The following is a 12,308-nucleotide window of genomic DNA, read 5'->3' as shown; positions in this document are numbered from 1 at the left end:
CAGTCCGAAGCTCGATCCACTGAGCCAAACCAGCTAGGGCTATTTTACCTAATTTTATTTTAAAAAATGGTAAGGAAGATGGCTTATTATCAGCTTGACACTGAAATTACTGGTGTACTTTTAGATAGATCACGAATCTTCCTCATTCTTTGAGTCTCTCATAAGAGATAAAATAGGATTAAATAGGATAAAACCATTGACTTTTAAATTAATACTTAAAAGAGGAGTAGGGTTTAGTGAGGGACTTGCATGTTGATACTGTTACCACATGCGTGTCAAGTCTTGACTTCTGACTTCTTCATTTCATATAATCACAGACCCAATCCAAAGAATGATATATTTTCATACTACTGCAATACATAGCAACCTATTCTTCTTAAAACCTGTTTGTGTACTGCTTTCTTGACCTTAATTCTTAATTCTTGATACTTGTATTGAATGACACTGGGATGAAGAATGAAGACTGGGAGTGGCTTTTAGACTGGTTTGTATATTTAGGGAAATTTTTGGACAGGAACGTTTTGTGCCTCTTTTGGACTGCAGCTCTATCCACTGATATAGTGCCTTATGCATGTGCTCTATCCACAGATATAGCTACTCTGCTGGACACAGTTCTGTGCACAGAATTTAACTTGTAATATATGTTCTACTCTGGGTATTTGCTACTTGTTCTGTAATTATTTTGAAAGTGTGTGATGCTGTTTTTCATATTTTAAGTGGTCTTCAGGTTCTTTTTGGTGATAACTACTTATTTAGATATTGATCTATAATAAGAAAAGTGTAATATGCTAATTAGACTGGACGTCCTTCTGGACAAAGCCGGGGCTGTGAGGGAAGCCTGGGTCCCAGTGCCTGCCGGGTGCCAAAGGGAAGCCAGTGCTAGCAGCCGGGGGAAGAAAGGCCTACTCTTGCATGAATTTTTCTTCTAACAGAATTGAGAACTTCCTTTGTAAACTGCCAGCTTCTATATACTTTGTCTTTTTGCAGTGAACTTCATAAACTAAAATACAAAAAAGAAACTCCTAGGGATTGGTCTCATATTGAAGGTAGCCATTGTGAGTCAGTTTTTTAATATACATACTGTCTATTGAAAAATTATTTTTGAAGTTTCTTTAGGTTATATGAGAGAAAGTCATTGTTTCATTCTGATTTATTAGAGTCTGAATGAATAAGGGCATGAATTTGATCGGTGTAGTAATTTCATGCACCGGGCCTCAGTGATGTTATAAAGATCCAAAAGGCCCTTGCCAGAAAAAAAGGTTCCCCACTCCTGCAATAGGGCTAAGCTTTTCTCAGAGCCCCCTGATGTCTTTAGGTTGTTTTCCATTTTTTTAAAAAAATATATATTTTATTGATTTTTTTTACAGAGAAGAAGGGAGAGGGATAGAGAGTTAGAAACATCGATGAGACAGAAACATCGATCAGCTGCCTCCTGCACACCCACTACTGGGGATGTGCCCGCAACCCAGGTACATGCCCTTGACCGGAATCAAACCTGGGATCTTTCAGTCTGCAGGCCGATGCTCTATCCAATTAGCCAAACCAGTTTCAGCAGGTTGTTTTCCCTTTTTTTTTTTTCCTTTTTTGTGGAATCTGATTTTTTCAGAGAAAAAATTCCAGTATTCTAATTAGAGGATTTACACTTGGGTGATTGGAATGTTGTCAATTCCTGAACCTTTTGGGATCCTGCCATGAAAATTATCATTGCTTTGTCACTGATTTAGGATTGAGTTTTTTTTGGCTGCTAAATCAGTTACTATTTTTTCATCTGCTTTCAAAGTCCTAAATTTTGGCCAAACCGGTTTGGCTCAGTGGATAGAGCGTCGGCCTGCGGACTGAAAGGTCCCAGGTTCGATTCCGGTCAAGGGCATGTACCTTGGTTGCGGGCACATCCCCAATAGGAGGTGTGCAGGAGGCAGCTGGTCGATGTTTCTCTCTCATCGATGTTTCTAACTCTCTATCTCTCTCCCTTCCTCTCTGTAAAAAAATCAATAAAATATATTTAAAAAAAAAAAAAAAAGTCCTAAATTTTGTTGCTCTCCCAATCTTTTTCTTCTTGTTGTAACAAAATTATGATAATTAAGTTATGTGGTTACTTCCTTCCCCATCCTTTCCCTCCCTTCTTTCCTTCCTTCTTTTCTTTTTTGACATTATTATAGATGTCTCTCATTTTTCCCCCCTTTACCCACCCTCTGCTCCTTCTTCTCCTCCTGGCTATCGCCATACTGTTGTTTGTTTGCATGTGCTATGCCAGTGATGGCGAACCTTTTGAGCTCGGCGTGTTGGCATTTTGAAAAACCCTAACTTAACCCTGGTGCTGTGTCACATATAGAAATTTTTTGATATTTGCAACCATAGTAAAAGAAAGATTTATATTTTTGATATTTATTTTATATATTTAAATGCCATTTAACAAAGAAAAATCAACCAAAAAAATGAGTTCGCGTGTCACCTCTGACACGTGTGCCATAGGTTCGCCATCAGTGTGCTATGCATATATGTTCTTTGGCTAATCTCTTCACCTCGTTTATCCAGTCCCCTCCATTCCCCTTCCCTCTACTCCCCTCCCCTCTGATTGCTGTCAGTCTGTTTCATGTATCCATGCCTCTGACTCTATGTTGTTCATCAGTTTATTTGGTTTATTAGATTCCACAAATACCACAGATGGTATTTGTCTTTCTGTCTGGCTTATTTTGCTTATTATAATAATCTCCAGGTCCATCTGTGCCATTGAAAATGTAAGACTTCCTTCTTTTTTGCAGCCATGTAGTATTCTATTGTGTAAATTTACCACAACTTTTTTAATCCATTCCCCTGTTGATGGGCATTTGGGCACTTTCCAGATCTTGACTATTTAAATAATGCTGCTATGAACATAGAGATGCATATATTCTTTCTAACTGGTATTTCAATATTCTTAGGATATATTCCCAGAAGTGGTATCACTGGGTCAAAAGGCAGTTTCATTTTTAATTTCTTAAGGAAACTCTATACTGTTTTCTACAGTGGCTGCACCAATCTGCATTCCCACCAACAATGTATGACGGTTCCCTTTTCTCTCCATTCTTGCCAGCACTTGTTGTTTGTTGATTTATGATGGTAGCCATTTTGACATGTATGAGGTGATAGGTTATTGTGGTTTTAATTTGCATTTCTCTGATAATTAGTGACATTGAACAGTTTTTTTATATACTTATTTCCATCTGTATGGAGAAGTATCTATTCAGGTCATTTGCCCATTTTTAATTGGATTGTTTATCTTCCTGGTGTTGAGTTTTTTAAGTTCCTTGAATATTTTAGAAATTAACCCCTAATCAGATATTGCATTGCCGTTTTTTTCTTTATACCATTGTTCCTCTATCTTTTTCTTAAAGCAGACCCTTTCACATTTCTTGCAATGCTGGTTTGGTGGTCATGAACTCATTTATTAGTCTTTTTATGTCTGGGAAGCTCCTTATTTTAAATTTTAAATGATAGCTTTTTGGATAGAGTGGTCTTGGATGCAGGTCCTTTTTTTTCATTACTTGGAATACTTCATGCTAATCTTGTCTGGCCTGAAGTGTTTCTGTTGAGAAATCAGCTGCTAGCCTTGTGGGAACTCCTTTGTAGATAATTAACTATCACTCTTGTTGCCTTTAAGATTCTCTCTTTGTCTTTAACCTTTGCCATTTTAATTATGATATGTCTTGGTGTGGGTCTCTTTGGGTTCATCTTGATTAGGACTCTGTGTGTTTCCTGAACTTGTTTGACTTCTTGCCTCACCATGGTAGGGAAGTTTTTTGTCATTATTTCTTCAAACATGTTCTCTATCCCTTGCTCACTTTCTTCTCTTTCTGGCTCCCTTATGATGCTGATGTTTTTACATTTCATGTTGTCCTAAAGTGCCCTTAAACTATCCTTATTCTGATTAATTATTTTTCTTTTTTCTGCTGTTTTGAGTGTTCGTTTTCTACCTTGTCTTCTAAATTGCTGATTCAATCCTCTGCTTCATTCAACCTACTTTATTCCTTTCAGTGTAGTCTTTTTTTTTTTTTTTTTGGCCACTTGGATGTCATTTTGGGAAAATACTTAGTTCTTTTGCCCAGTTTTTAATCATATTTTTAAAAATCTTCACCTGAGGACATGCTTAGAAGAAGAGGGGTGGAGAGAAAGAGAGGACATCAGTTACCTTCCATACATACCCCGACCAGGGATCCAACCTGCAATCCAGGTATGTTCCATGATCGGGAATCTTTTTGGGCAGAGGATGATGCTCAACCATTCCAGCTGGGCCCTTGCAGTGTATTCTTGATGTCATTCTTCATTTCCAACTGGTTATTTTTTTATGGTTTGTATGTTCTTTTTCATGTGTTGTGGTTTTCACTAAGTTTCTTGAGCATACTTATTTACCATTACTTTAAGCTCTGTATTTGATAAATTTCTTGCTCCATTTCATTTACCTCTTTTTTTTGAGATTCCTCCTGTTCTTTCAGTTGGGGCCTGTTTCTTTGTCTCCCCATTTGAGTCTCTCTTTGTGTTTGTTCCTATGTATTAGATAGAAACACTATGACTCCCCATCTTCATGATGTGGCCTTATGTAGTAGGTGTCCTTTGGGACCCAGTGGTGCAGTCTCCTTGATCTCCTGAGCTGTGTGCTGTAGGAATGTCCCTTGTGTGTGTTATGTGGGCCCTCCTTTTGTAATTGGGTTTTGATTGCTGTTGGCCCATTCATTGTTGGGATCTACCCTCATGCTGCCTGACTATGAGGCTGAACCCTAGCCACAGCGTTCAAGCTGCTGTACAGTTGTAGTCTCTTGGTGGTTTCTTCTGCCAGTCTTTCATTATAAGTCTCCTCTTCAGATAGTCTTTAGTTGGTAATTCAAGATGATTGTTTCCCTGTTTAGTTTTATTTCCAGTTTGGTTCTGAGTGGAGGTGTGAGTGAGATCCACCTACTCTGTTGCCATCTTGAAACCTTCTATGTCAGTGATGGCAAATCTATGACACGCGTGTCAGAGGTGACACACGAACTCATTTTTTTGGTTGATTTTTCTTTGTTAAATGGCATTTAAATATATAAAATAAATGTCAAAAATATAAGTCTTTGTTTTACTATGGTTGCAAATATCAAAAAATTTCTATATGTGACACGGCACCAGAGTTAAGTTAGGGTTTTTCAAAATGCTGACATGCCGAGCTCAAAAGGTTCGCCATCAGTGTTCTATGTGGTTTTCTACTTTTCTTTTTTTCACCTTAACATTATATGGTCAATATTTGCCTAGGTTAGTAAAGTTTTTATATAAATAATAGTTTAAATAGTTTCGTAATCCATTATTTTGGGATTTTGATACTATCTATAATAATAAAAGCGTAATATGCTAATTAGACCAGACAGCCGAATCACCTTCCGGGCGTCATTCCGGTCATGCTTCTGGATAAAGCCGCAGTGGTGGGGGCCAAGGCAGAGGCAGTTAGGGGCGATGAGGCAGGCAGGCAGGCAATGGCTGTTAGGGGCAATCAGGTAGGCAGGCAGGCAGAGGTGGTTAGGGGCCATCAGGCAGGCAAGCAGGCCAGTGGTCCCACATTGTGAGAGGGATGTTTAACTGCCAGTTTAGGACATCCCACAAGGAGTCCCAGATTGTGAGAGGGTGCAGGCTGGGCTGAAGGCCCCCCCACCACCATGTACGGATTTCGTGCACTGGGCCTCTAGTTTTGTTTATAATGTCAAACTTCTATAAAAAATGCTACGTAGGGCAGGTGAAGGAAATTTCACAAAATAATTTAAATTTTGGTCCAGTGGTAGCATAATTTAGGTAAATATTTAGCTTCTCAGGGTTACAGACTTCAGTCAACTTTTGTTTGTACATGTAAGCTCTGACATCAATTTGTTTTTAGAAAATCAGTCATGGTGTCTTACAGTCATTTTGTAAAAAATTAGATCGTGTTAAAAAATAATAGGTTCTGATTAAACAAATTTTGAGTGAGCATAATCCTGAGTGCAATCCCAAAGACAAACAAGCAGATAATAATAATGGAAGTAGATTAGGAAGATTGCCAAAATGGTGGTTTTCAGAATAAGGAATATACTATGAAGAAATTAAAAAGAAAAGAAAACTGAAGAAACACAATTTTTACATGTTTAAAAATGTATCTGTCTTGCTGTTACATTTTCTTACTGCTCTTTTACTTATGCTCTTTTCCCTTTTTTTCCTTTCCTCTTCTGCTTTTCCAACCCTTCCTCCTCCCCCATTCCAATTTTTATTTTATTTTTATTTTTATTAAATCTTTATTGTTCAGATTATTACATTTGTTCCTCTTTTTTCCCCCCATAACTCCCCTCCTTCCAGCTCCCACCCCACCCTCAGCCCTCACTCCCCACCCACTGTCCTCATCCATAGGTGCACGATTTTTGTCCAGTCTCTTCCCGCATCTTCCACACCCCTTTTCCCCCCAAGAATAGTCAGTCCATTCCCTTTCTATGTTGCTAATTCTATTATAATCACCAGTTCATTCTGTACATCAGGTTATTTATTCACTTGATTTTTAGATTCATTTGTTGATAGATGCATATTTGTTGTTCATAATTTGTATCTTTACCTTTTTTTTCTTCTTCCTCTTCTTAAAGGATACCTTTCAGCATTTCATATAATACTGGTTTGGTGGTGATGAACTCCTTTAGCTTTTCCTTATCTGTGAAGCTCTTTATCTGACCTTCAATTCTGAATGATAGCTTTGCTGGATAAAGTAATCTTGGTTGTAGGTTCTTGGTATTCATCACTTTGAATATTTCTTGCCACTCCCTTCTGGCCTGCAAAGTTTCTGTTGAGAAATCAGCTGACAGTCGTATGGGTATTCCCTTGTAGGTAACTGAGTTTCTTTCTCTTGCTGCTTTTAAGATTCTCTCTTTGTCTTTTGCTCTTGGCATTTTAATTATGATGTGCCTTGGTGTGGTCCTCTTTGGATTCCTTTTGTTTGGGGTTCTCTGCGCTTCCTGGACCTGTAAGTCTATTTCTTTCACCAGGTGGGGGAAGTTTTCTGTCATTATTTCTTCAAATAGGTTTTCAATATCTTGCTCTCTCTCATCTTCTGGTACCCCTATAATTCTGATGTTGGTACGTTTGAAGCTGTCCCAGAGGCTCCTTACACTATCTTCGTATTTTTGGGTTCTTTTTTCATTTTGCTTTTCCGGTTGGGTGTTTCTCACTTCTTCGCATTTCAAATCTTTGACTTGATTCTTGCGCTCCTCTGGTTTGTTGTTGGGAGTCTGTATAATATTCTTTATTTCAGTCAGTGTATGCTTACTTTCTAGATGGTCCTTTATCACACCATCAAGGGTCTCATTAGATTTTCTGTACATCTCATCAAGTTTATCAACAGACTCTAGAAGCCTCCTGAGAGACCTCAAAAGTGTGGTTCTGAACTCAATATCCTCCCTTGATAGTTTTGTCCTGTTTCTTTGTCTCCGCATTTTTTATGCTTTCTTGGTACACCCCCTAGTGGTCTTTGTGCACAGTCTTGTTGTAGTTAAGCCTTGATTGTTATAGTTAATACTAGAGGGATTTGACCTCCAGGCCGACTGGCTGTGATAATCAGCAGTGTTTGCAGTGGAAGAACTTGTGTCCTCTAGGGAGGTGCTAATCTAGCCTTTGCCTGAGGCTATCTGGCAAATACCTCTGTGCAGGGTTTGGGCGGGGCGGGTCCCACGGGATCAACAGGGCGGAGGAGGGAGCAGTTATGGCTGCTCTCAGTCCGTCCCCAGGGGCTCTGCCTCTCTGTCCCAGCAACAGCTGCAAACCTCGGAGGGACCGTAGCCAGACAGTCCTGCTTCTCCTGATTGATTCTGGGTCCCTAGAGACTCGCCCGGATCTGGAGCTCTGAGTCTGAGGCTCCCTCCGGATTGAAACAGACAACCACGCCCTCAGCCACCAGCCCACGCCGCGCGCGCACTCCGCACCTTAGTATTTTACTTCAGCACTGCGCCTCCTCTGATTCTCGGTTCCTCCTAGTTGTAGAACTTCCATTCAGCCAGCCTTCCTGTGGTTCTGGATGATGTCCGTTCCGTCTTTTAGTTGTATTTTTGAAGTGGTTGTTCGAGGCAGCAAACTCTGGCGTTAACCTATGCCGCCATCTTGGTTTCTCCCCCATTCCAATTTTTAATTGACCATTGACTGTGCCAGGAAGTATCTCAGGTTGGGTGCTGAGGGGAGGTGAACATTTGAGACATACTTAGATTCTGTATCTTAGAGTTTATCTGACTTCATGGATAATTTAGGTGTTAATTAGGTAATGCCAAAAATTATTTAGTTATAACCTCTGTGTCTTATTATAAACTTTGGAGAACTGACATTTAAGCTGAATCCCAAAGTCAGTCTAATGACATATAACATATTAAGCATTTATTGCATGACAGGCACTGTTTTTCGGTACTTGGGATACAGATTTGAACTGAACGTTGTCCATGTTTTCAAAGATTCTATGTTGAAGTGTCAGCAAACAGACTATAACCATACAACAGTAAATAATTCAACTTCAGATAATGATACTAATGAGAAATTCTCTAAAGAAAATATAAAATAGGATAGAGATTATTTAGGAATGATTGGAGAAGGCCACTCCAAGAAGACATTTGAACAGTAGTTGAATGATTAGAGATATCCATGAGACAAACTGGGGAGAGAATATTCCAAGTAAAAGGAATATCTAGTGCAAAAGTTGTTACAAAGGGGAATAAGGTAAAAAAAGTTTTAAAGGCCATTATGAGTAGGCATAATAAAGATAAGTTGGGGAGGAATAGAGGAAAATAAGGTCGGAGAGGTTTGCAAGCCCATACCCTGTAAATCCTTGCAGGCCATTATAAGAAGTTTAGCTTTTACTCTTTTTGCATTGGGAAACTATTAGAAAATTTTGAACAGGGAGAGACATGAATTCATTTATACTTTAATAAGATTGCTTTGACTGTGTACAGAGGATGGAATTTAGACAGGTGAGACCAAAGCAGAAATACAAATTCATTTAGTAGAATGGTTGAGATGTGTCAGTGGGTTTGACCTGGCTTTTAGGAGTGGACATAATGATAAATGCTTGAGTTTGGTATATATTATAAAGGTAAAGTTAACATTGGATGTTCATATGTATTGGATAATTGCGAGGTTTTTTGGTTTTGTTTTGTTTTGTTTTTTGTCTTGAGCAACTCAGTAGATGATGGTGCTATTTACTTGAGTGATAAAGACTTAGAGAGGATCAGGTTGGAGGATAGTGGGAAATCAGTAGTTTTGTTTTGACCATGTTAAATTTTGAGATATTCATCAGACATGGAAGAAGTTGGATATAAATTACTGGAGCTCAGGGGAACAGTTGAGACCATGTGTCTGATATTCCGTGAAAGAGTAAAGCACTTCTTTTTCTATGTTCTCATAGCATCTTTTATCTCATAGTTTTTTTATAGCATTTATTGTATTGCTCTCATTGTTTTTATGTCTGTCTTTTCCCACAGTCTGGAGTTTTGTTGTATTTCTCCGCATGGTCTCAGCTTCTGGTACAAATAGTTATTTAGTAAATGTTTGATGAATGAGTCATATTTAGTTCCCATCACTACATTCTGTCAATTTTACCTGTCAAATGTCTATCAAATCCCTTTTTTTTCTGATCCACATCATTCCTCATTAGGGTCAGTGCCTTTTAAATGGATGTTTTTCTTTTAAGCAGTGGAACTCTTTTCTTCAAATAAAATGCCAATGTAAAGCCCTAATTATACCAATTAGGGATTGGGTTCAGAAGTATTAATAAGAGATCCGACTATAATGGCTCAAATATATAAGTAAAGGTTTCTTTTTCTCACAATGATTAGTTGAGAGTTAGATGGTTTCTGGATTTGAATCAGTGGTTTGACTGACTCAGGCTAGGTTTCTGAGATTCTCTTCGCCTTTGCCTCATGGGGAAAGGAGAGTGATGCTAAATTTAGTCTGAACAGGGGCAGTAGAATACAAATAGGCACAAATTATGGTGTGATGTTATTCAGGTGTAGGGCAACTTGAACTTATTTTGTTTAAATGTAATAAATTAATTACAGTTTTAAGATAGGAAGGTGAGTATAAAAACAAGAGTGCATAAAGGAGATTCATTTTACCATTGTAAAGGAGAACAACTGGTTCATACTCACAGGATCTGATAGGAACAGAAAAGATAGACAAATCTGGGAGAAGTTATGGAATAAGTAGATTGAAAAGATGTAATAAGGAGACAGATGACTAACTTCCAGCTTGCTAGTGTATAGAACTGGCAGGATATTGATAATGGTGGGAAAATGTGAGGAGTGGTTAGAACTGTAGGAGTAGATCATTAATATTTGTATTATAGCAAATCACAGTCTGAATAGAAAATGATCAGAATGGCTAAAATAGCCACTGTTGGTTTTCTTAGCTAAAGGGTAGTGAATATAGAAGAGAAATATCGTTCAGAGCCTTTCTTGAACTCTGAAACATGGAGTGGTAACCATGGACTTAAAAGTGGTAATTTAAGGGAATTAATGAAAGTCCTAAAGAGCTATAGTTTATTGGACTTTTAAGTGGCATTAATGTGAAATTTTTAATTGTTGGGAATACTTTATTCCCATAATCTATCTTTGGTGTCTTTCACCTAATCCTATCTAATAAAAGAGAAACATGGTAATTAGCCGTACCTCTGCTACCCTTCCCATTGGCTAATCAGGGTGATATGCAAATTAACTGCCAGCCAAATGGCGGCTGGCAGCCAGGCAGCTTGAAGTGAACATGAGGCTTACTTGCTTCAGTGACAGAGGAAGCCAACGTTCCCCGCCTGCCGCTGCCGGCCTCTGAGCTTGCAGTTTGAAACATTGTTACAAATATAGAAGCTAAACAAAACCCCAGAAACCTGCTTTCAGCCAGCCGGGCTTCAGCCAGCAGGACCGCAACATTGTTTCAATTATAGAACAAACGCAGATCCCTGCTTTCAGCCAGCCTGGATCTCAGAGCTGGAGTTGAAACAGTGTTTCGATTATAGAACACAAACAAACCAGATACCTGCTTTCAGCAGCCGAGGTCTCAGAGCTGGAGCCGACCCTCAGAGCTAAAGCTGGCCCAGAATTAAAAAAAAAAGAAAAAAAGGAGCGGTTGGGAGCTTCAGTCACCCACCAGCCTGAAAACAGCCCTCAGCCCCTCACCCAGACTGGCCAGGCACCCCAGTGGGGACCCCCACCCTGAAGGGGGCGTGACCAGCTGCAAATAGCCATCAGCCCCTCACCCAGGCTGGCCAGGCACCCAAGCGGGACCCCCAGCCTGATCCAGGACACCCTTCAGGGCAAACCAGCCGGCCCCCACCCGTGCACCAGGCCTCTATCCTATAGAGTAAAAGGGTAATATGCCTCCCAGCACCAGGATCAGCGGAGCCGCGAGGCCTCCCGGCACCGGGATCAGCGTGACGGGGCAGCGCCCAAACCCCTTGATCACCCTGCGGCTATTGTGTGTAACAGGGTGCGGGGCCACAACCTCCCTATCCACCCTGCTCTGTTCGTGACAGGCGAAGGCGCCCCAAGCCCCTGATCAGCCCTGCTCTGTGCCTGATAAGGGGGAGCTCCCCAACCCCCTGATCGGCCCTGCTCTGTGTGTGACAGGGGGCGGTGCCCCAACTCCCCTACCGGCCCTACTCTGTGAGTGACGGGGGGAGCTCCTCAACCTCCTAATGGGCCCTGCTCTGTGCATGACAGGGGGGAGTTCTCCAACCCCCTGATCGACCCTGTTCTGTGCGTGACAGGGTACGGAGCCCCAACCCCCCTGATGGGCCCTGCCCTGAGTGTGACAGTGGCAGTGCCCCAACTCCCTGATCGGCCCTGCTTTGTGCGTGACGGGGTGGCGCCGCAACCTCCCCATCGACTCTGCCTTGAGTGTGACAGGGAGCGGTGCCCCAACCCCCCAATCGGCCCTACCCTGAGCGTGACTGAGGGTGGCATTGCAACCTCCTGATCTGCCCTACTCTGTGCATGACACGGGGCAGCGCCCCAACTCCTCAATCAGCCCTGCTCTGAGCCGGACCAGGGGCTGCACCTAGGGATTGGGCCTGCCCTCTGCCACCCTGGAGCAGGCCTAAACCAGCAGGTCGTTATCTCCCGAGGGGTCCCAGACTGCGAGAGGGCACAGGTCGGGCTGAGGGACCCTCCCCCGCCCCCCACAGTGCACAAATTTTTGTGCACTGGGCCTCTAGTATTATTATAAAATAGGTAAATTTTATTAAATATCCAGCAATAAAACATTATTTTTATTTAATTTCAAATCATATGGCACAAATTTATTTGGACACCTTCAGTGTATTTTTTTTG

At 40.9% G+C, this 12,308-nt stretch overlaps 1 protein-coding gene across 8 annotated transcripts in view; it reads left to right on the top strand.

Annotated features, from left to right (window-relative positions):
* The window catches only part of FIP1L1 (factor interacting with PAPOLA and CPSF1), an 88,575-nt gene that overhangs the window by 16,057 nt on the left and 60,210 nt on the right, over positions 1-12,308 (top strand). The gene's annotated exons all lie outside the window — the stretch shown is intronic.

This window comes from Myotis yumanensis, unplaced genomic scaffold, assembly GCF_028538775.1.
Source record: "Myotis yumanensis isolate MYYU_CA2020_CCGP unplaced genomic scaffold, mMyoYum1.0.hap1 SCAF_1, whole genome shotgun sequence".
In the NCBI taxonomy this organism is placed as follows: domain Eukaryota; kingdom Metazoa; phylum Chordata; class Mammalia; order Chiroptera; family Vespertilionidae; genus Myotis; species Myotis yumanensis.
The sequence above is the reverse complement of the archived record's forward strand: the minus strand, read 5'-3'. Positions and strand labels throughout refer to the sequence as shown.